General features: G+C 44.6%; 1 protein-coding gene across 3 annotated transcripts in view; it reads right to left on the bottom strand.

Annotated features, from left to right (window-relative positions):
- Positions 1-24,150, bottom strand: part of acox3 (acyl-CoA oxidase 3, pristanoyl) — a 216,671-nt gene that overhangs the window by 57,398 nt on the left and 135,123 nt on the right. The gene's annotated exons all lie outside the window — the stretch shown is intronic.

The raw sequence follows: 24,150 nt of genomic DNA, 5'->3' as shown, positions 1-24,150 counted from the left end.
TCATTACCACATAATCTGGAAATAATCCAGGATGCTCTCTCTGTAACACCTCTGTTAAAACCACTTCTACAAGCTGCTCAACTACCATAGGCATCACCCAAATCTGTGACCCAGCTATATCATTACCCAAAATAAACTGAACCCCTACAATGGGCAAATTTTCCACTACTCCAACAATAACATCACCTGTCTTCCAATTGCTCTTTAAATTTATCTTCCACAATGGGATAGGTTTAGCATTCCCATGAACCCCACTTATAATCACCTGCTCCTATAATACTCCCTCTGAACAACAAATGACGCTATCTCACATTAAGGATTGACTAGCACCCATGACTCTTAACATTTTGACATATTTAACTACTCCAACCTGTACACATGGGCCTGAATTTTTCAGGCGGCGGGCGGGCTTGGTGGAATCAGGCGGGGGGCGGTCATAGAGCCGAGTTACATGCGTGCAAAAGATCACTTCAATCTCCCTGAGGCACTGAGCTGCCTTAAGGTTGGCAGGCAGGCGAAAAGCCCAAGCAGCCTTCGTGTTTTTCAGGAAACCTGATCCATGAACAGGATGAGGTTTCCTGAAGCTTTTATAAAATAAATAAATAAATTTCCCCACCTTTACAAACATATCCCAACTCATGTGACACAGTCACATGAGGGGACATTTTGAATAAATTTTTAAATCGATTCTTTAATTATTTTCATATCCATTCAATCTCCTTGAGGCAGCTCCGTGCCTCAGGGAGAATGCTGTGCTCTTTTGCATGAAGGAGTGCTGGCCCCGACTTTCCCTCCTCCCCCCGCCCACACAAGTAACGCTGAGTGCTACCAGCTGCGTATTAAGCTGCGTGGGCCTTAATTGGCCAGCCCGTGTAAAATGGTGCCACGCAGCTGATCGTGTTCGGCAATTGGCTTCACGCCCGCTCCTGCCCAGCCCACCCGCCATAGGAAAAATCCAGGCCTAGGATACGTTTTGTAACCCAATATTACAACATAGCCGATGGTAAGGGCTGAGTTGTTTAAATCCCAGAGGAAAATTTGAACAACTGTCATAACCTATATTTTCAACTGGTATGTTTGAGATGCAGCTCTGAATTCAGGAATAAGACCACCGAGCCTCAAGAGGTTTTTTATATAAAACTAAATTAAACAGTTATTAACTTAATAACAAATTAAACACATACATATGTCTACAAATTACTACCATAATAACTTTTAAACAACCCCCAAATTAATCACTCCCAGGTGAATCTTCACCAAGGCAACAATAACCCATAGACTTTAAACAGGCACCAGGCAAAGCATATTTGACCGTACAAATTCAAAATGAGGTTCCATGCAATTTGGTTCCTTTGCAAGACAGTTGTAGGTTCACAGGCTGGTTAGGTTTTAAATGCCTCTGATGCACACACACTCCCCTTTTTGTTTATGCCTAGGTTTTCCTTTGAATGTAAATTTTCCATGGTATCCTCAGCTTTAAACGTCACATCTTCTAACAATAACATTTTTATTAGTAAGATAAATACATTGCTTGGTGTCTCCCAGGTAGGTGCAAGGTTTTACTCCCAATCTTGCATGCTTTATTCAACAAATGCAAATTTACACTTTACCCTCTATCCTCCTTACTGTTTACCCAATTAACATCTAAAACTACTATATCAAAGCACCCAGACTAGCTGGTTTTAATCCAATTAACACACACACATAGACACAGACCCCACCACAATTCCAATTCAAACATAATTTCCGATAAGATTATAGACATTAATATCTCTTCATGACACCAGAAAGTAAAACTCGAAATCAGCCACAGAATCTTTCAGAGACTTGTCAATGTCTTGAGCCATATCTTTAATTCAATCTGACACAGTCCTGCAAGATAAGCTCACACTCTCAAATAATTTGCTTTTCTCTGGAGCCAGTAAAGCTGCAGTCTCAATGGTGCACTCTTTCACAAACTCTCCTTCTGACTGAGGCCTAAGCTTTTTTGCGATAAGTTCACTCACCACATAACTGGCTTAGATAACACTGTCCATCACCTTTCTCGGTCTTGTGAAAATTGCTTGCTGCGCTCTCACATTCTTTTTAAGTGCTTTAATTTTGTTCGCTTGCATTTGCCCTTGAAATTCTTCTTACTTGACGTGTAGTGTCTTTCTACGTTGACATGTTTCATGACAGAAATCGCTTCTCCACTAATCAGGCATGGGTTTGCCCTTCACTTACACAAAAAAATAATTGTTCGTCCATTTTTCATTAAAAACATGACACGCCGCATCCACTTATCTTCTTTTATTTGCTGTAGCCATGTTTTCGTGAGAACTGCTAATGCAACACGCGTTCTGCTGAAGGGTCATGAGGACTCGAAACGTCGACTCTTTTCTTCTCCGCCGATGCTGCCAGACCTGCTGAGTTTTTCCAGGTAATTCTGTTTTTGTTTTGGATTTCCAGCATCCGCAGTAGTTTTTTGTTTTTATTAATGCAACACGCGTATTGTGTGGGAACAGAGAATTCCAGACAAAATGTCAGAACAAAACAGTTGGAAGGAAGCAGTAGCAAATTTCAAAAATTCTACCTAAAAAATTGCCTTCTGTAATGAGGATTGTTTAATACTTCTGGCAGGCTACTCTCAGGCTCCCCGAGGGATTTGCACTGATCTCAATTCTGCCGACTTTTGCTCCATCAAAGGGGAATACAGCCAGTTGCCTGCCTGCCACAATTATGCAGAAATCAACCATCCACGATCAATGTCTCCCAACGTCTCAATTGTGCTGTTCGAGAGAAGCGCAGCCAGAAAATGAACTCAGTTCTCACGAGACTGAGCTTTGTTGTGCCTGGCAAGCAGGAGCTGCTTCTAAAATGGCACAAATGGTGTGTGTGGAATGGAGAAAGTCTTCACTGGCTGGGGCTTGTCACTGTGTTACCTTCAACCCGCTCAAAGGCCGGAGCTCAAGCAGCATCTGCCCATTTGGACTTTCGCATTCTGGTTCTCCTTGGTTTCCAAGGTGCCAAGTGGCTGGATTGGATTGCAGCAGCTCTTAGGAGATGGGCTGGGGAGTGCGAAGCATAAAATGGCAGAGACATATGCATCATATGCATGTGATATATTTTTTTGAAATCTCACCGTTGGCCAGATGAAAAAGTGCAATGGGCCAGATCCAGCCCGTGGGCTGGGGTTCCCTACCCCTGACCTACAAGATGCACCGCAACGACTCACCAAGGCTCCTTTGACAGCACCTTTCAAACCCTCGACTTCCTAGAAGGGCAGCAGATGCATGGGAACACCACCACCTGCAAGTTGTCCTCCAAGCCACATACCAACTTTACTTGGAACTATATCACCGTTCATTCACTGTTGCAGGGTCAAGATCCTGGAACTCCCTCCCTAACAGCACTGTGGGTGTGCATACACCACATAGATTAAGGGGGCAGCTCATCGCCACCTCCTCAAGGGCAACTAGGGATAGGCAACAAATGATGGTGTATGCCAGCAACACCCACATCCTGTAAAAGACTAAGGGCAGAATAATACACCTGATGGTGGGGGAGACACGTTCAGGAGCAGGTGCATGCAGGCGCGCCTCTAATCGGCGCCCCCAATTGGGGGCACGCCGCCATTTTACATCGGCGGGCCAATTAAGGCCCGCCCAGCGTGACGTCCGCCAGGAAGCGCTATGCCGAGAGTGCGCTCTTCCGCGCACGCGCACGAAAGAGCACACTCATTTCCCTGAGGCTAAGCACTGCTTCAGGGAGATCGGCGCCAAATTCAAAAATGTTAAAAATAGAAAAATAAAATATCCCTGACATGTCCCCTCATGTGACACTGTCACATGAGTGGGGACATGTCCATCACTTTTAGTTTAACTTTTATTAAGTTTTTAAAAACCTACATGAAACCTCATCCCGCCCGTGGATGAGATTTTATGCTTTCTCTGAAGCCCGCCAGGGCTCCCGACCTGCCCGCCAACCTTAAGGTTGGACGGGCAGATCCTTTAACTACAGCAATTACTTTTTAAATGGCCTCAATTGACCGTTGACAGGTCGGCGGGCGCACAGCTGATTCGGCTGCACCCCCGCTGACCTGAAAATTGAAATGACGTGGGGTGACGTCGGGAGTTCCACCCAACTTCATCCCACGGCATTTTACGTGTCGGCGTGCAGGTCCCGCCCCCCGCCCCCCCCACCGCACGCCGACCGGGAAGTCCTGCCCTCAAAAGAGGTTAATGTGAGTTTTTATTTGGACCTCTGCATATGGTGTGTTAGTAAGTTAATAGGTGAAGCTGGGGTGAGGGAGAAAGTAACAAAATCTAAATCAGGGTCACCATGCATGTACGTGAGTGCACACAGTATAGTAAATAAGATTGGGGAGTTACAGGTGCAGATTGCCATGTGGAAATATGATGTTGTGGCGTTTACCTCAAACGCCAAGGCTCAAGGAACGGCAGAACTGGGTGTTAAATATTCCTGGGTACAAGGTGTTCAGAAAAGATGGGAAAGGAAGGAAAGGGGAAGGGGTGGCGGTATTGGTTAAGGAGAGCATGCAGTGCTGAGGTTGTTCCAGAGGGTTCAAGGGCAGAATCAATTTGGCTAGAGCTAAGGAACAAAAAGGGCACAATTACATTCCTTGGTGTAATCTATAGACTGCCAACTAGTGAGAAGGCAGTGGAAGAGTAAATCTGCAGTGAAATTGCAGAGAGACGCAAGCATTATAGAGTAGTTATAATGGGTGATTTTAATTACCCGAATGTAGTGGTAGTGTAATGGGCAGAGAGGGGCAAAAGTTCTTAGATTATGTTCAGGAAAATTTTCTACAGCAGTTACGTTTCCAATCCAACAAGAAAAGACACACTGTTGGACCTGGTTCTTGGAAATAAGGTAGGCCAAGTAGATCAAGTGTCAGTGGGGGAACATTTAGGAGACAGTGATCATTGTGTTGTACTTTTTAGGATGGTGACAGAAAAGGATTATAGAGAATCCAGAGTAAGAATAATTAACTGGAGAAGAACCAACTTCAATGGGGCAAGAACGGAGCTGGGCCAGACAGACTGGAACAAAAGATTAGGGCGGGAAAACTGCAGCTGAACAATGGGCTACCTTCAAAAAAGAATTGGTTCGGGCAAGGTCAAGGTACATTCCATCGAAAGGGAAGGGTAGGGCAAACAAATCCAGAGCTCTCTGGATAAAAAATGATAGAAATTAAGATAAAGAAGAAAAAGTGTGCTTATGACAGGTGTCAGGTAGAAAATACAATTGAGAGCCAAGAGCAATACAGAAGGTTCAGAGGGGAGATGCAAAAGCATAGAGAAGTGAAGAGGGATTGGGATAAAAGATTGGCAGCCAACATAAAAGGGGAATCCCAAAGTCTTCTATAGGCATATAAATAGTAAAAGGGTGGTAAGAGGAGGAGTAGGGCCAATTAGGGGCCTAACCGAGAATTTACACATGGACGAAGGGGCAATGGCTGAGGTATTAAATGAATACTTTGCATCCGTCTTTACCAGGGAGGTAGATGTTACCCAGGCCATGGTGACAGATGAGGAAACTCTGTCACTAGAAGGGTTCAAAATTGATAAGGAGGAAGTGTTGAATAGACTGTCGGTACTTAAAGTTGACAAGGCAATGGAACTGGATGAGATGCATTCAAGGATATTGAAAGAAGTGAGAATAGAAATTGCAGGGGGACTGGCCATAATCTTTCATAGTCTTCTCTAGACTTAGGGGTGGTGCCAGAGGACTGGAGAATTGCAAACATTACGCCCTTGTTCAAGAAAAGGTTGTAAGGATAAGACCAGCAATTACAGACCAGTCAGTTTAACTCCAGTGGTGGGCAAGGTTCCAGAAACAATTATTTGGGATAGAATTCGTAGTCACATGGAAAAATATGGGTTGATAAGGAAGAGCCAGCATGGATTTCTAAAGGAGAAATCATGTTTAACTAACTTGCTGGAATTTTTTTGAAGAGGTAACAGAAAGTCGATGAGTGTAATGCTGTTGATGTGGTGTACATAGACTTTCAAAAGGCATTTGTTACAGTGCCACAAAACAGCCATGTGAGAAAAGTTATTGCTCATGGAATAAAAGGGACAGCAGCAACACGGATACAAAATTGGTTGAAAAATAGGAAGCAGGGAGTAATGGTCAATGGATATTTTTCAGGCTGGAGGAAGGTTTGTAGTGGAGTTCCCTGGGGTCAGTATTGGGACCCTTGCTTTTCCTGATATATATTAATGATCTAGATCTTGGTTTACAGGGGACAACTTCAAAGTTTTTGGACGACACAAAGCTTAGGAGTGTTGTAAACTGTGAAGAGGACAATATAGAACTGCAAAAGGACTTAGACAGATAAGTGGAGATGAAGTTCAATGTGGAGAAGTGTGAGGTGATGCACTTTGGTAGGAAGAACACAGACAGATAATATAAAATAAGGGGTGAAATTTTGAAGGGGCTACAGGAGCAGAAAGACCTGGGTGTATATGTGCAAAGATCATTGAAGGTGGCAGGGCAGGTGGAGAGAGCAGTTAATAAAGCATATAGTATCCGGGGCTTTATTAATAGGGGTATAGAGTACAAGAGCAAGGAGGTTATGCTGAATTTATATAAATCACTCTTTAGGCCTTAGCTGGAATATTGTGTGCAGTTCTGAGGGCCACATTATAGGAAGGGTGTGAACACATTGGAGAGAGTGCAGAAGAGGTTTACAAGAATGGTTCCAGGGATGAGAAACTTCAGCTATGAGGATACACTGGAGAGGGTGGGACTGTTCTCCTTGGAGAAAAGAAGGCTAAGAGGAGATTTGACTTAGATGTTCAAAATCATGAGGGGGCTGGACAGAGTAGATAGGGAAAAGCTCGTAAAAGGATCAAGAACGAGAGGGCACAGAGTTAAAGTGGTTTGCAAAAGAAGCAAATGTGACGTGAGAAAAAGCTTTTTCACACAATGAGTGGCTCGGGTCTGGAATGCACTGCCTGGAAGTGTAGTGGTGGCAGGTTCAATCGAGGCATTCAAAAGGGCATTGGATAGTTATCTGAATAGAAACAATATTTAGGGGTGTGGGGAAATGACAGAGCACTAGGTTATAATGCTCATTTGGAGAGCCGGTGCAGACAAGATGGGCCGAAAGGCCACCTTCTGTGCTGTTAAAATTCTGTGTTTCTGTGTGCTCCTAGGCATAGGAATGTGGGGAATTGGGAAAATGAAAATACCCACAGGAAGTGATGGCTGGCCAAAAAGCAGCACTGCTGTAGACACCAAGGCATATTCTCATGGCCATCTGCTCAACCGATGAAGGCAGATATGATCATAAAGTAGAACTAAATATAATCTCTTTTTGACCAACAGACCTAAGATACCATTGGCATTGTATACACAAGGAAGATTGTCATTGCCAGCTATTAGGGGGAGGCGGTGGCATAGATTAGTAATCCAGAGATCCAGGGTAATCCTCTGGGGAGCTGGGTTCGAATCCCACCATGGCTGATGGTGGAATTTGAGTACAATAAATATCTGGAATTAAAAGTCTAATGATGACCATGAAACCATTGTCGATTGTCATAAAAACCCATCTGGTTCACTAATGCCCTTCAGGGAAAGAAATCTGCCATCCTTAGCTGGTCTGGCCTACATGTGACTCCAGATCCATAGCAATGTGTTGTCTCTTAACTGCCCTCTGAAATGGCCTAGCAAACCACTCAGTTGTCTAAAATCACTAAAGTCTAAAAGGAATGAAACCTGATGGACCACCCGGTATCGACCGGAAACAACAGTGGCAAACTCAGCCCTGTTGGCCCTTCAAAGTCCTCCTTACTAACATCTGGGGGCTTGTGCCAAAACTGAGAGAGCTGTCTCACAGACCAGTCAAGCAACAGCCTGACATAGTCTTACTCATGGAATCGTACCTTACGGATAGCGTCCCAGAATCTCCATCACCATCCCTGGGTCTGTTCTGCGGTGGGACAGAAGAGGTGGTGGCGCAGTGGTATACAGTTGTGAGGGAGTTGCCCTGGGAGTCCTCAACATCGACTCTGGACCCCATGAAGTCTCATGGCATCAGGTCAAATATGGGCAAGGAAACCTCCTGCTGATTACCACCTACCATCCTCCCTCAGCTGATAAATCAGTGCTCCTCCATGTTGAACACCATTTGGAGGAAGCACTGAGGGTGGCGAGGACGCAGATGTACTCTGGGTGGGGGACTTCAATGTCCATCGCCAAGAGTGGGTCGGGAGCACCACTACTAACCGAGCTGACCAAGTCTTAAAGCATTTAATTGCTAGACTGGGTCTGTGGCAGACGATGAGGGAACCAACAAGAGGGAAAAACATACTTGACCCCATCTTAGCGAAACTGCGTACTGCAGATAAATCTGTCCATGAAAGTATCGGCGGGAGTGAAAAACCAGACAGTCCGTGTGGAGATGAAGTCCCATCTTAAGATACCCTCCATCGTGTTGTGTGGCACTACCACTGTGCAAAATGGGAGAGATTTTGAACAGATCTAGCAACTCAGGACTGGGCAACCATGAACACCATATTGCACCAAAGAACCATATAAGAGTAAGGAAAATTGACAATAGGGCAAACTTAAAGGCTTTGTATCTGAATGTGCATAGCATTTGGAATAAAACTAATGAGTTAACAGCACAAATAGATGTAAATAGGTATGATTTGGTGGCGATTACTGAGACATGGTTACAGGGAGAACAGGTTTGGGAGTTGAATACCCAAGGGTACTCAATGTTTCAGAAGGATAGCCAGGAAGGAAAAGGAGGTGGTGTAGCATTGTTAGTAAAGGAAGAGATCAGTGCTATAGTGAGGAATGATATAGGCACTGGACAGCAAGACGTAGAGTCAGCCTGGGTAGAAATAAGAAATAGCAAGGGAAAGAGGTTCCTGGTGGGAGTAATCTTTAGGTCCCCAAACAGTAGTTCAACAGTAGGGCACAGTATAAACCAGGAAATACTGGGAGCATGTAAGAAAGGCACGGCAATAATCACTGGTGATTTTAATATGCATATAGACTGGACTGATCAAATGGGCAAGGGTAGCCTCGAGGGAGAGTTCATAGAGAGTATTAGAGATTGTTTCTTGGAGCAATATGTTGTGGAACCAACCAGGGAGCAGGCTATTTTGGATTTGGTTTTGTGTAATGAGGTGGGATTAATTAATGATCTCATAGTAAAGGATCCTCTAAGGAAGAGTGATCATAGCATGCTAGAATTTTAAGTTCAGTTTGAGAGCATGAAGCTAGAGTCCTGCACTAGTGTTCTGGAGTTCAACAAAGGTAACTACATAGGCATGAGGGCAGATTAGGCCCTAGTGGACTGGGCAGGAAGACTACAAGGTAGATAGTTGATGAACAGTGGCAGATATTTAAGGAGATGTTCAATTCCTCCCAAGTAAAATGTATTCCAAAGAGGAAGAAAGATGGTAAGAGGGGGAGAAAGCATCCATGGCTAAGCAAGGAAGTTAAAGATAACATAAAGGCAAAAACTAAGGCTTACCAAATTTCAAAGGTCAGTGGCATGGGAAACTTTTAAAGGTCAACAACCAGTTACGAAATAAAAAATAAAAAAAGAGCAAAGGTAAATTATGAAAGAAAACTAGCGCAAAATGTCAAAAACTGATAGCAAAAGCTTCTACAAGTATATAAAAGGAAAGAGAGTAGCTAAAGTGAATGTTGGTCCCTTGGAGGATGAGACTGAGGAGTTAATAGTGGGGAACGCAGAAATAGCAGAGACGCTTAATCAATATTTTGCCTCAGTTTTCACCGTGGAGTACACGAGTGCCACCCCAATTGTAACAGGTAGTGCAGAGGGTATAGAGAAGGAGGAACTTAGAACAATCATCATCACTAGAGAAAAAGTACTGAGCAAACTATTAGGACTAAAGGGTGACAAGGCCCCAGGACCTGATGGCCTACATCCCAGGGTCTTAAAGGAAATGGCAGCAGAGATAGTGGATACATTGGCTATAATATTCCAAAATTCCCTGGATTCTGGAAAGGTTCCAGTGGATTGGAAAAATGCTAATATAATGCCCTTATTCAAAAAGGGGGGAGGCAGAAAGTAGGAAACTATAGACCAGTTAGTTTAACATCTGTCATTGGGAAATTGTTGGAATCCATTATTAAGGAAGTAGTAATGGGGCATTTGGAAAGTCAAAATGCAATCCATCAGAGTCAGCATGGTTTTATGAAGAGTAAATCATGTTTGACTAATTTGCAAGAGTTCTTTGAAGATGTGACACTCAAAGTGTATAATGGGGATTCTGTAGATGTGGTATATCTGGACTTCCAGAAGGCCTTTGATAAGGCGCCGCACAAAAGATTAATACACAAGATAAGATCACACGGAGTTAGGAGTAATATATTAGCTTGGATAGAGGATTGGCTACCCAACAGAAAGCAGAGAGTTGGGGTAAATGGGTCTTTTTCTGGATGGCAAGCTGTAACTAGTGGGGTGCCACAGGGTTCAGTCTTTGGGCCCCAACTATTTACAATCTATATTAATGTCTTGGATTCAGAGATAGAAGGTACTATAGCTAAATTTGCAGATGACACTAAAATAGGTGGGAAAGTAAGGCTTTCAATGAAGAAATAAGAAATTTACAAATAGATATGGACAGGTTAGGTGAATGGGCCAAAATGTGGCAGATGGAGTTTAATGTGGATAAGTGTGAGGTTATCCATTTTGGTTGGAAGAATAAAAATGTGACTTGTTATTTAAATGGAGAGAAACTTCAGAATGCTTCAGTGCAGAGGGATCTGAGTCTCCTTGTGCATGAATTGCTGAAAGCTAGTATGCAGATACAGCAGGTAATAAGTAAGGCAAATGGAATTTTGGCAATTATTGCTAAAGGAATAGAGTATAAAAATAGGGAAGTGTTGTTGCATCTGTACAAGGCATTGGTGAGACTGCATCTGGAGTACTGTGCACAGTTTTGGTCCCCTTACTTGAGGAAGGATGTAGTTGCATTGGAGGTGGTTCAGAGGAGGTTCACTAGATTGATTCCAGAGATGCGGGGCTCGTCTTATGAGGAGAGATTGAGCAGTTTATACCTATACTCGCTAGAGTTTAGAAGGATGAGAGGAGATCTAATTGAGGTATATAAGATGCTAAAGGGGATAGACAAATTAGACATGGAGTGGATGTTTCCCCTTGCGGGGCATTCTAGAATGAGAGGCCATAGTTTTTTAGGCTAAGGGGTGGTAGATTTAAATCAGAGATGAGGAGGAATTACTTTTCTCAAAGGGTCGTGAATCTGTGGAATTCACTACCTCAGAGTGCAATGGATGCCGGGACGCTGAATAAATTTAAGGAGAAGATAGACAGATTTTTAATTAGTAACGGGTTGAAAAATTATGGGGAAAAGGCGGGAAATTGGAGTTGAGGCCGAAATGAGATCAGCCATGATCGTACTGAATGGCGGGGCAGGCTCGAGGGGCTGAATTGCCTACTCCTGCTCCTAGTTCTTATGTTCTTATGAGGCGCTGTGGGCCATTAGCAGCAGCAGAATTATACTTAATCAGAATCTGTAACCTCATGGCCTGGCATATCCCTCACTTTACCATTACCAGCAAGCCAGGGGATCAATTCTGGTTCAATGAAGAGTGCGAGGGCATGCCAGGAGCAGTACCAGGCATATCAAAAAATTAGGTGTTAACCTGGCAAAGCTACAGCACAGGACTACTTGCGTGCCAAACAACAAAAGCAGCAAGCAATAGACAGAGCTAAGCAATTCTGCACCCAATGGATCAGATCTAAGAACTGCAGTCCTGCCACATCCAGTTGTGAATGGTGGTGGACTATTAAACAACTCACTGGAGGAGGCGGCTCCGCAAATATCCCCTTCCTCAATGATGGAGGAGGCCAGCACATCAGTGCAAAATATAAGGCCGCAATTTGCAATAATCTTCAGCAAGAAGTGCTGAGTGGGATGATCCATCTTGTCCTCCTCCGGAGGTCACCAGCATCACAGATGCCAGACTACAGCAAATTCAATTCACTCCATGTGATATCAAGAGATGGCTGAAGGCACTGGATACTGAAAAGGCTATGGGCCTTGATAATATTCCGGCAATAGTACTGAAGACCTGTGCTCCAGAACTTGCCGCACTCCAAGCCAAGCTGTTCCAATACAGCTACAACACTCTAAATCTAACCTGGCTAATTACAGCCCCATCAGTCTACTCTCGATCATCAGTAAAGTGATGGAAGAGGTCATCAACAGTGCTATCAAGCGGCATTTGCTTAGCAATGACCTGCTCACCGACAAGGCAGCATTTGACCAAGTGTGGCATCAGGGAGCCCGAGTAAAACTGGAGTCAATGGGAATCAGTGGGAAAACTCTCCGCTGGTTGGAGTCATACCTAACACAAAGGAAGATGGTTGTGGTTGTTGGAGGTTAATCATCTCAGTTCCAGGTCATTACTGCAGGAGTTCCTCAAGATAATGTCCAAGGTCCAACTATCTTCAGCTGTTTCAACAATGACCTTCCTTCCATCATAAAGTCAGAAGTGGGGATGTTCGCTGATAATTGCACAATATTCAGCACCACTTGCAGCTCCTCAGGTACTGAAGCAGTCCATATCCAAATGCAGCATTACCTGGACAATATACAGGTTTGGGCTGACAAGTGGCAAGTTATATTTGCACCACACAAGTGCCAGGCATGACCATCTTCAACAAGAGAATCTATCAATCGCCCCTTGATATTCAATGGCATTACCATTGCTGATCTCCCACTGTCAACATCCTGGGGGTTATGATTGACCAGAAACTGAACTGGACTAGCCATATAAATACTGTGGATACAAGAGCAGGTCAGAGGCTAGGAATCCTGTGGCGAGTAGCTCACCTCCTGACTCCCCTAAGACTGTCCATCATCTACAAAGTACAGGTCAGGAATGTGACAGAATACTCTCCACTTGCCTGGATGAGTACAGCTCCAACAACACTCAAGAAACTTGACATCATCCAGGAGAAAGCAACCCACTTGATTGGCACCCCATCCGCAAACATTCACTCCCTCCGCCACCGATGCACAGTGGCAGCAGTGTGTACCATCTACAAGATGCACTGCAGCAACTCACCAAGGATCCTTAGGCAGCACCTTCCAAACCCACGACCACTACCATCTAGAAGGACAAGGGCAGCAAACACATGGGAACACCACCACCTGCAGGTTCCCTCCAAACCATTCACCATCCTGACTTGGAAATTTAGCACTGTTCCTTCACTATCACTCGGTTAAAATCCTGGAACTGCCTCCCTAACAGGGCTGTGGATGTGCCTACAGCACCTCCCTAACAGGACTGCAGCGTTTCAAAAAGGCAGCTCACCACCACCTTCTCAAAGGCAATTTGGGATGGGCAATAAATGCTGGCCCAGCCAGTGATGCCCACAACCCATGAATAAAAAATAACCTAAGGTGGTATCTCTATCAATATTCCATGGGGAAGTGTTTACAATACACTCTGTATGACCTAGATTAGGGACCCATATATGTGCAGATCAATGCCGACCTATACCTTGCAACTTACTGAATTTTCTGCAGGCTGTAAGGTACGTAAGATGGAAGATAAATATGCAAATATTTAAAAAGAATGGAGCTATAAGTCCCAGGATCTCTTACTTTTTCATTGACTTTGCTTTACATGTTAGAGTTTGAAGGAGCAGCTGCAGTGTAAAACCAAGTGCAAGCAGCTAATAATACCACAGGACAATTGTAAGAGTTCCCCATTTACATGCAGACAATATTTGGTTATATGAGTAGCCCTGAGGTAAAAGAGAAAAGCAATACATCATCATACTAACTACTAAAACTGTTTCCTGATCGTGACTTTTATTGCAATTGGTTTTGGAAATTTTAAAGATATTGATTGATTGAAGTTATAACTATTGGGATTGCTCCCAATGAGGTTCCAGGAGTAAACGTATTCTGCATTATGTTCGTAATCTGTACAAATCACGAAGGCTCCAGGTTCAAATTGTGACCTGTGTTGTTAGGTGGAGCAGCACTCAAGTATTTCAATCAGCCTCAGTCCCTGTGGTTGAATAATTCTGCCCTCACGTGTACCTAGACTACATGAGTGCTTTAATATATTACATTATAAACAAGCATCTGCCAGGAAAAGATCCCATGTATGTTATTGAACACATATGCCTTCATCCCAACTCTTATTGCTAGTAATTCCATACCTACGGCTAATTTAACTGCAATGTGAATGATGATTTAGTCATTTGATGATGAATTGTGTTCAATTTGTAAAACAAAAATTGAAATCTGGTCCTTATTTTCATAGTCTCAAATAGTGAATGAACAATAATCGACCTGAGCTGGCAATTTCCATGCCTGGTAAATAGAAACCAAAATTTGTTCTGAACAATAAAAAGAATTGCATGTCGTCAGCATTGAGAAGAAGATGGGATACATAAAAGGATTAGATGACTAGTCTGGGGATCTCAGTCCCGTGATTTACACATCCGGCGCTATGTGGGAAATCCTAGACGCTCCTGGTGGACTGGATGATCCTGTGTGCAGGAGGTGTCTCCGACTGGAGCAACTCGAGCTCCGGGTTTTGGAGCTTGAGCGGCAGCTGGGGGCACTACGGTGCATTCACAAGGCTGAGAGGTTCGTGGATAGCACGTTTCAGGACGTGATCACTCCGCAGCTTAAGGAAGTGCAAGCAGAGAGAGAATAGGTGACTGCCAGATAGAAGAAGGGGACCAGGCAGGTAGTGAGGGAATCCCTCGAGTGCATCTTGCTCGTGATCTGTTTTTCGGCCTTGGAAATTGGTGAGAGTGATGGTTCTTCTGTGGAGGCCAACCAGAGCAAAGGCCATGGCATTGTGGGTGGTCCAGCTGCTCAGAGCAGGAGGAAGAAGTGTGGAAGGGCAATAGTGGTAGGGGATTTGTTAGTGAGGGGAGTAGACAGGTGCTTCTGCAGCTGTAGACGTTACTCAAGGATGGTATGTTGCCTCCAGAGTGCCAGGGTCAAGGACGTTACACAACGGCTGCAGCAGGACATTCTGAAGGGGGAGGGTGAACAGCCAGAGGTCGTTGACCAATGACATAGGAAGAAAGAGAAATGAGTTCCTGCAAGCAGAGTTTAGGGAGTTAGGTAGCAAATTGAAAAGCAGAACTTCAAAGTTAGTAATCTCCGGATTACTCCCAGTGCCTCGCAGTAGTGAGTATAGGAACAGAAGGATATGGCAGATGAATGTGTAGCTGGAGAGATGGCGCAGGAGGGATAGCTTTAGATTCTTGGGGCATTGGGACCATTTCTGGGGGAGGTGGGGCCTGTACAAGTTGGACGGATTACATCTGAACAGAAATGGGACCAACATCCTTGCGGAGAGGTTTGGCAATGCTGTTGGGGCAGATTTAAACTAAATTGGCAGGGGAATGGGATCCTGAAAAGTAGTTTAGAGGAGAGAGAAGCTGAGATGGTATTAACAGTTAAAACACTAGAAAGTGAGTCTGGAATGCAGAGGAAACATAGGCTACATAAGAAAGAAATGAGTTTAGCAAGGCTAAATGGAATATATTTTAATGCAAGGAGCCTGAGGAATAAGACAGACGAGCTGAGGGCACAGATAGGCACGTGGGAGTATGATATCATAGCTATGACCGAGACTTGGCCAAAAGGGCAGGATTGGCAGCTCAACGAGGTAGAGAGGGCAATAGGAGAGGGGGGGGGGGGGGGGGGGGCACGGTGAAGGGGGGTGTGCAATATTGACCAAGGAATCAATTATAGCAGTGGGTGAGGAGGGATGATATCTTGGAAGGATCATCAAATGAAGCCATATGGGTAGAAGTAAAAAACACAAAAGGGACATACACGCTGTTGGGTGTATACTATAGGCCCCCAAACAGTCAGGGAGAGATAGAGGATCAAATATGTAATCAAATTTCAGAGAAGTGTAAGAATAATAGGGCAGTAATAGTAGGGGATTTTAACTACCCAAATATTAACTGGGATAGTTTTAGTGCACAAAGTAAGGAGGGAGCAAACTTCTTAAATTGCATCCAGGAGACCTTTTTTAGCCAGTACGTAGAAAACCCAACAAGGGAGAGGGTAGTTCTAGAACTAACTCGGAAATGAGCCAGGACAGGTGGAAGGCGCATCAGAAGGGGAGCATTTTGGAGGTAGTGACCATAACTCAGTTAGATTTAGGATAGTTATGAAAAAGGATAATGTTGGGCTGGGAATAAAAGTTCTAAACTGGGGAAAGGCTAATTTTGCTAAAATGAGATGCGATTTGGCCCAAGTGGACTGGGAGCAGCTACTTGCAGATAAAACTGTGTCAGAGCAGTGGGAGGCATTCAAGGGTGAAATAGCGAGAGTACAGGGCAAACATGTTCCCGTAAAGACAAAAGGAGGGACCAAGTCCGGTGAACCTTGGATGTCACGGGACATAAAGGTTAGGATTAAGAAAAATAAGCTTATGGCAGATACCGAGGGCTCAATATGGCAGAGTCCTTAGAGGAGTACAAAAATTGCAGCGGGGCACTTAAAAAGGAAATTAGGAAAGCTAAGAGATTGCATGAGAAAGCATTGGTGGGTAGAATAAAGGAAAACCCAAAGGGTTTTTTAAAATATATAAAGAGCAAGAGAATAACTAGGGAAAGAGTAGGGCCAATTAGGGTTCATAGAGGTAATGTGTGTGGACCTGGAAGATGTGGGTGCAGTCCTCAATGAATACTTTGCATTAGTCTTCACAATGGAACAGGACAATGCAGATATAGACATCAGGGTGGAGGGCTGTGAAATATTAGAGGAAATTAACAGAGAGAGAGAGAGATGAGATACTAGTGGGTTTAGTGGCCTTAAAGGTGGATAAATCCGCAGGCCCGGATGACATGTATCCGAGGCTGTTGAGGGAGGTCAGGGAAGAGATATCAGGGGTCCTGGCAGTAATTTTCAAATCCTCTCTGGCCACAGGTGAGGTGCCAGGGGACTGAAGGCCTGCTAATGTTGTCCCATTATTAAAAAAGGGAGGAAGGGATAGACCAGGAAATTACAGGCCAGTCAGTCTAACCTAGGTGGTGGGGAAGTTACTAGGAAGAATTCTGAGGGACAGAATATATCTGCACTTGGAGAGACATGGATTAATCAGGGATAGTCAGCATGAATTTGTTAAGGGAAGGTCATGTTTGACAAATTTGATCGAAGAGTGTTGATGAGGGTAATGTATTTGATGCGGTCTACATGAACTTTAGCAAGGCTTTTGATAAGGTCCCTCACGGCAGACTGGTCAAGAAAGTAAGAGCCCATTGGATCCAAGGTAAAGTGGCACATTGGATCCAAAATTGGCTGAGAGGCAAGAAGCAGAGGGTGATGGTCGAGGGATGTTTCTGTGACTAGAAGTCTGTTTCCAGTGGGGTTCCGCTGGGCTCGGTGGTGGGGCCCTTGCTGTTTGTGGTGTACATAAATGATTTGGACTTGCATGTAGGGGGGTATGATCAAGAATTTCGCGGATGACACAAAAATTGGTAGGGTGGTAAATAGTGAGGAGGATAGCCATAAACTGCAGGAGGATATCAATGGACTGGTCAGGTGGGCAGAGCAGTGGCAAAAGGAATGCAACCTGGAAAAGTGAGAGGTAATGCACTTGGGGAAGGCTAACAAGGCAAGGGATTACACAGTGAATGGTAGGAACCTGGAAAGTATTGAAGATCAGAGGGACCTTGGTGTGTATATCCACAGATCACTGAAGGTAACAGGGCAGGTAGATAAGGTGGTTAAGAAGGCATATGGGATACTTGCTTTTATTAGCTGAAGCATAGAATACAAGAGCAGGGAGGTTATGCTGGAATTGTATAAAACGCTGGTTAGGCCACAACTGGAGTGCTGCATGCAGTTCTGGTCGCCACATTATAGGAAGGATGTGATTGCACTGGAGAGGGTGCAGAGGAGATTTACCAGGATGCTGCCTGGGCTGGAGGGTCTGAACTATGAGGAAAGGTTGGATAGACTGGGGTTATTTTCCTTGGAGCAACGAAGGTTGAGAGGGGACCTGATAGAGGTATATAAAATTATGAGGGGCATAGATAGGTTGGATCGGAAGGCACTTTTTCCATTAGTAGAGGGGTCAATAACCAGGGGGCATAGATTTAAGATAAGAGATAGAAGGCTAAGAGGGGAGTTGAGGAGAAACTTTTTACACAGAGGGTGGTAGGAGTCTGGAACTCACTGGCTGAAAGGGTGGTTGAGTCAGAAACTCTGGTAATATTTAGATATTCACTTGCATTGCCATAAGCCTCCAGGGATATGGGCCAAGCACTGGAAAATGGGATTAGCATAGTCAGATCTTTGTTAACCAGTGCAGACACGATGGGCCGAATGGTGTCTATGAGACTTGTCAATTCTTCATTCTTCTAATACACAGCATTGCACCTACTGCAGGTCCATACAGCCATCCCATCAGGCCTTGCAATGAATAAAAATAAGTAATGGTTTTTTTTGGGTGCTTTTGGGTACAAACTAATGGATACTTGGGGATGGCGGCATAGGTTTTTTTTAAACTGCTGTAGCATAAGAATAGACATGTTATAACATTACAAAATGAGGTTTTCCCTTTTCTGATTTTTCTAACTAAAATGTAGCCAAGTGCCAGATCACACCAATGGTGTTTGAAAGCTGCTATATTGCAAAAAATGATAATATTCTCCTAGCATTTCCTCTGTGTAAAGTATAGCCTATGACCTGAAAAATTAATCACAGTGAGAGGAAAGACTTTGGCAGCTTGAATATGCATCATAACTTTGGAAATGTCTTCACAAATTCCATTAAAGGTTTAATCCTCAGCTCAGGGAAATATATTAGATGGCCAACAATACAGAATGTACAGAACGGCACACCCAGACCTTCAACCCTGCAAAGTCCTCCTGAACATCTGGGGGTTTGTGCCAAAATTAGGATAGCTGACCCATAGACTTATAGACTGACATGGTCATACTGACTAAATCATACCTTACAACTAATGCCCCCAGACACCACCACCATCACCATCTCTGGGTATGTTCTGTCTAAAGTATACCCACCAGAGGTGGTGGCACAATGGTATATAGTGGAGGGGGAGTTGCTTTGCGAGTCCTCAATATTGACTCCGCACTCCATGTCTCATGTCTAATCAAGGCGTGACAGGAAGGGGCAGAAAATGTAAGCAAAAGAGTACAGCAGAAATTAGAACCAGAATGAGTAATAATGGTAAAAAGTCAAAGCAAAAGGTTCTTTATTTGAATGCATGCAGCATTTGTTACAATATAGATAAGTTGATGAAACAAATAGAAATAAAAGATTATGACTTGATAGCTATTACAGGGATGTGGTTGCAGGGTGACCAAGATTGGGAACTCAATATTCAAGGGTATTTGACGTTCTGGATAAAATAGGTAAAAAGGAAAAGGAGGTGGGGTAGCTTTGTTAATAAAGGAAGCTATCAGTGCAGTGGTGAGTAGTGACATAGGTGCAATAGATCATGACGTGGGTGGAAATAAGTAATAGGAAGGGGAAGAAGTCACGGGTGGGCGTCGTCTATAGGCCCCCAAAGAGTTGCCTCACTGTAGGACAAAGTATGAATCGGGAAATAATGGAGGCGTGTAAGAAGGGCATTACATTTGTCATGAGTGATTTTAATCTGCATATTGACTGGACAAGGCAGATTGGCAGGGGTAACGTGCATCAGGGATTGTTTCTTAGAGTAATACGTTGCAGAATCTATCTGGGAACAGGCTATTTTAGATCTAGTAATGTGTAATGAGGTGGGATTAATAAGAGATATTGAAGTTAAGGATCCCCTAGGGGGTAGCGATCAGAACATGGTAGAATTTCAAATTCAGTTTGAGGGTGAGCAAATCAGGTCTCAAACCAGTGTCCTCAACTTAAATAAGGGCAATTACAGAAATATGAAGAAAGAGTTGTCTAAAACGGTTAGGAAAATAGACTAAGGGGAAGGTCAGTGGATGAGCAGTGGCAGACATTTAAGTAGACATTTCATAACGCTCAGCAAAAATTTATCCCGGTCAAAACGAAGGACTTGATGAGAAGAATGAACCACCCGTGGTTAACAAAGGTGGTCAAGGAGAGTATCCAATCAAAAACTAAGGATACAAAGTGGCAAAAACTAGTGGAAGGTCAGAGGATTGGGAATTTTTTAGGAACCAGCAGCGGATGACTAAAAAAGCTAATAAAGAGGGCGAAAATTGATGATGAAAGTAAATTGGCAAGAAATATAAAAAGGAAGTGGCTGCAGAGATAGTGGAGGCATTGGTCAAAATATTCCAGAACTCACTGAATTCCAGGAAGGTCCCAGAGGATTGGAAAACCGCTAATGTGACACCCCTGTTCAAGAAGGGAGGGAAACAAAAAGCAGGAAACTATAGGTCAGTCAGCCTAACATCTGTCATTGGGAAAATGCTAGAGTCCATTATTAAGGAAGAAATAGCAAGACATTTAGAAAAGCTTAACGCAATTAAACAGAGTCAACATGGTTTTGTGAAAGGGAAATCATATTTGACAAATTTGCTGGCGTTCTTTTGAGGATACAACAAGCAGAATTGCTAAAGGGGAACCAGTAGATGTAGTGTATTTGGATTTCCAGAAGGCAATCGATAAGATGCCACATAAAAGGTTATTGCACAAGATAGGAGCTCACGGTATTGGGGGTAATGTATTAGCATGGATTAAGGATTGGTTAACACACAGAAGACAGAGAGTCAGGATTAATGGATTTTTTTCAGGTTGGAAAGACGCAACTATTGGAGTGCCACAAGAATCAGTCCTAGGCCCTCAATTATTTACTATCTATATTAATGACTTGGATGAGGGGGCAGAGTGTAATGTATCAAAACTTGCTGACAATACAAAAATAGCTGGGAAGGCATGTTGCGATGAGGACATAAGGAATCTGCACGGGGGTATAGATAGGTTGAGTGAGTGGACAAAAACTTGGCAGATGGAGTTTGATGTGGGAAAGTGTGAGGTCATGCACTTTGGTAGGAAGAATCAAAAGGCAAGGTATTATATAAATGGAGAGATACTCCAAAAAGTGTAGCACAGAGGGATCTGGGTGTTCTTGTGCATGGAACACAAAAAGTTAGCATGCAGGTGCAGCAAGTAATTAAGAAGGCAAATGGAATTTTGGCCTGTATTGCTAGGGGGTTGGAGTTTAAAAACAGGGAAGTCTTGTTACAACTGTACAGGGTGTTGGTGAGGCCGCATATAAGTCTCTACCTGCCAGACCAGCGATAAGGCGGGAGTGGCTTTTAATGTGCTGCAGAGTAAGGCCTCCACTAAGGAAGGGTGGAAACTGGCCTGAGGCAAGGGAAGGGGCTGCAGGGCAAGGCCACCACTGGGGGGTAAGAGTGGGGAAGGTTGCGCTCAGACACATGACTGGAGGAGGTGGAGGCATGGTGGGGAAGCGTCCTCAGCGCCAGGATGGGGTAAGAGTCAGTTACAGAATGACATAAGTGACTTTGTGCCAGAATGGGAAGATCGCTGAGTGAAGAAGTGCTTCATTGTTGAGTTCAAAAAGACTGTCCTCATCCCAGTCCAGGCAGGGGGAGGGCAAGTCAGTCCAGTCTCTGTCCAGGATGTTGTGCACTGCGCGTTGCTGTAACATCACATGCGTTGGTCCAGGGGGGTTTCTGGCATCATACTGGGCTGCAGATGGCACATTCAGTCAGGGGTGGCAACTGCAGCCGATAGATAATGAAAAGGTAGTGTGGGGGCTTTCAAGGGTGTTAGAGGTGGGGGGGTTATATGTCAAATTGTGCAAGTGCCCTCAAGATGGGAGGGTCGGGGGGGCGGGGGGGTGAGGTTCACATTGGGCAAAGGCACATCTACCTCACCATGTTTTCAGGGGTAACAAAGGGGTATCCACCACAATCATGATGGGATCAAGGAATACAGGGGCAGGATTGAGAGGTCTTTGAGGGAGAGAAACCTGAATATTAGGCTCCTCCAGAACAATAGGAGGGATTTCCACACTCCGACAGTGAGGTCCAAGTTGGTCTGGTAGTAAGACCTCAGCACCGCCATCTTCCAACCTGCAGCGATTGCAGTACAAAATTAAAATGAGGAGATACTCTGCTGGTGAGGGCCTCTGAGGGCCGATCGGAGGGCAGGTGCATGCACTGGGTTGGGGGGAGGGAGGGTGCTGATTAAAGAGGCAACTGAACTCTGCATTCCCAAATGAGGAGAGATGCACAGCTGAGACATGTTAGGAGCCTTTCAATGACAGTGTGGAGATTCCCTAGAGCGGTAACACACTCCAGAGCAATTGGGCAACTAGATGTATGTTACAATCGTGGCGCTGGCAGCTACACAGAAGAGAAGCTTCAGGCCTCCCTCAAATAATCTCAGTTCCTGACTAAACATTTTCGCTCATGTGTATTTGAAAGAGCGTGGTATTAGAGTGCAGCGAATGAGGATTCAAGCGCCTGGGCTGAAAGCAGCACATCCAAGTGCCTGGCCAAAGGAAGCTCATAGACCACACAGGATCCAGGGTTGGCTCCTGGGTGACAAGGGGTACCACAAAGAAAGTGGTTGATGTGCAGCGGTCACAGAATCCTGCAGAGAGAAGGTAAAATGATGCTCATGCCACTATTTGAGCATTGGTGTAGCAGACCATAGGCATCTTTTACATACGATTCCAATGCCTAGCCAGATCTGGCAGAGCACTCCAGTACAGTCCCCAGAGGGTCTCGTGGATCATCGTGGTTTGCTATGCGCTGCACAACCTGGCGCTGCAAAAGGTGGAGGGAGTTGCCAGATGCCGACATGGAGGAGCTACATGTCTCCTCCAATGAGGAGGACCTCTAGGAGGATGAGGGTGTTGAGTTCAAGGAAGCTGGGGCTGTAGGGGAAGAGGCCATAACATGGGCCAGACGAGACAGATGTGCATATGAGGCCCTCACAGCTACCAGATTCCACAAGGAGGATGATGAATTACAAGGAGTACCCATTTGGACAAACACCCTCCATCATGGGCCAACATGAACACCAGTGTTGCAATTTCTCATTTCGCCCATGCACTTCAATATGACTATGAACAGTTACACATCAGGCTCACATTCTCCTGATCCTCTGAAGGATGAAGAAGCTTCGGGAGCATGTGTCCTTAATAAGATGAGGTACTAACTGGTGGAGGGAGTCCTGGCAACAGAAGTCAGAAGGTGCTGCCTCTTCAAGCGCTTTTCCAGCATCCCAGTCACAATGGCGGCCTACAAAATCCAGGAACTGTTCCACTATCCTCAGTGGGCTTGTAGCTTTATGCCTTCAATCTGACAAAGCTGCTCCAGGAGATCCATCTCCAGCAACAGGGGGACAACGCATTCTGTGTAATCTCTATGGTGAAACTGATACGTGACACTTAGGCCAAGGCAGCCAAGGCTGTTCTGCAGGTGTGCATCTAATCAATGATGACTCAATCCTCTGTGCCACCTTCTTCTCTATCACATTAACATCCGGCACTCTCAGTTAGGAATGCTGGCCCACTTTTATCCTCACTTTACTATGTAGACCATCTGAAGATTACGACATTAATCAACCACTTGCCTGCCAGACATTAACATGCCTCCTCTTTAAGATACACATTGTGCGTTCATGGCCAGCCCTGACTCTTGTGAACTATAAATTGCTCAGAGACCATGAGGCCCTCAAGGTGACAAGTCGTTGCTAATAAAGAACAGACTTCAGCTCAGTACATCCTCGCTCCTATCTCTTTGTTCCCCTCAACATTATCTAAAGCTACGATGTGCGCTTCCAGGGCATGCTCAAAGGCTCTGTTGACTGCCAAAAATAACCACTTGCAATTAGCATCACACGTCTCGGCGAGTGTTTAGGTGATGGGACACACAGCGCTGCATCCCAACATTATGATGAGAGCCTTGCAGCCGCAATCCAGGCAACTGCAGCTTGAGAAACGATCAAGGTTGTAGGTTCGAGCACCAGGGCAATAATGTGGCTTAGAGGGGCAGGGCTTCAGCACCTTAAGGTGGCAAGGTGCTCCCACTTATTGGTGAGCTTAACAGGTGTACACTCAGAAAGTCGGAAAAACATTTGGCAGACAGGAGCTCACACAAGCTCTGAGTATAAGCTTACAGCACAAAAATCCTGCCGGATGACAGAGAGCGCGTGGAATTGCACA

Source organism: Cetorhinus maximus, chromosome 1 (genome assembly GCF_964194155.1).
Source record: "Cetorhinus maximus chromosome 1, sCetMax3.hap1.1, whole genome shotgun sequence".
NCBI lineage: Eukaryota > Metazoa > Chordata > Chondrichthyes > Lamniformes > Cetorhinidae > Cetorhinus > Cetorhinus maximus.
This window is presented reverse-complemented; position numbering and strand designations above follow the sequence as displayed.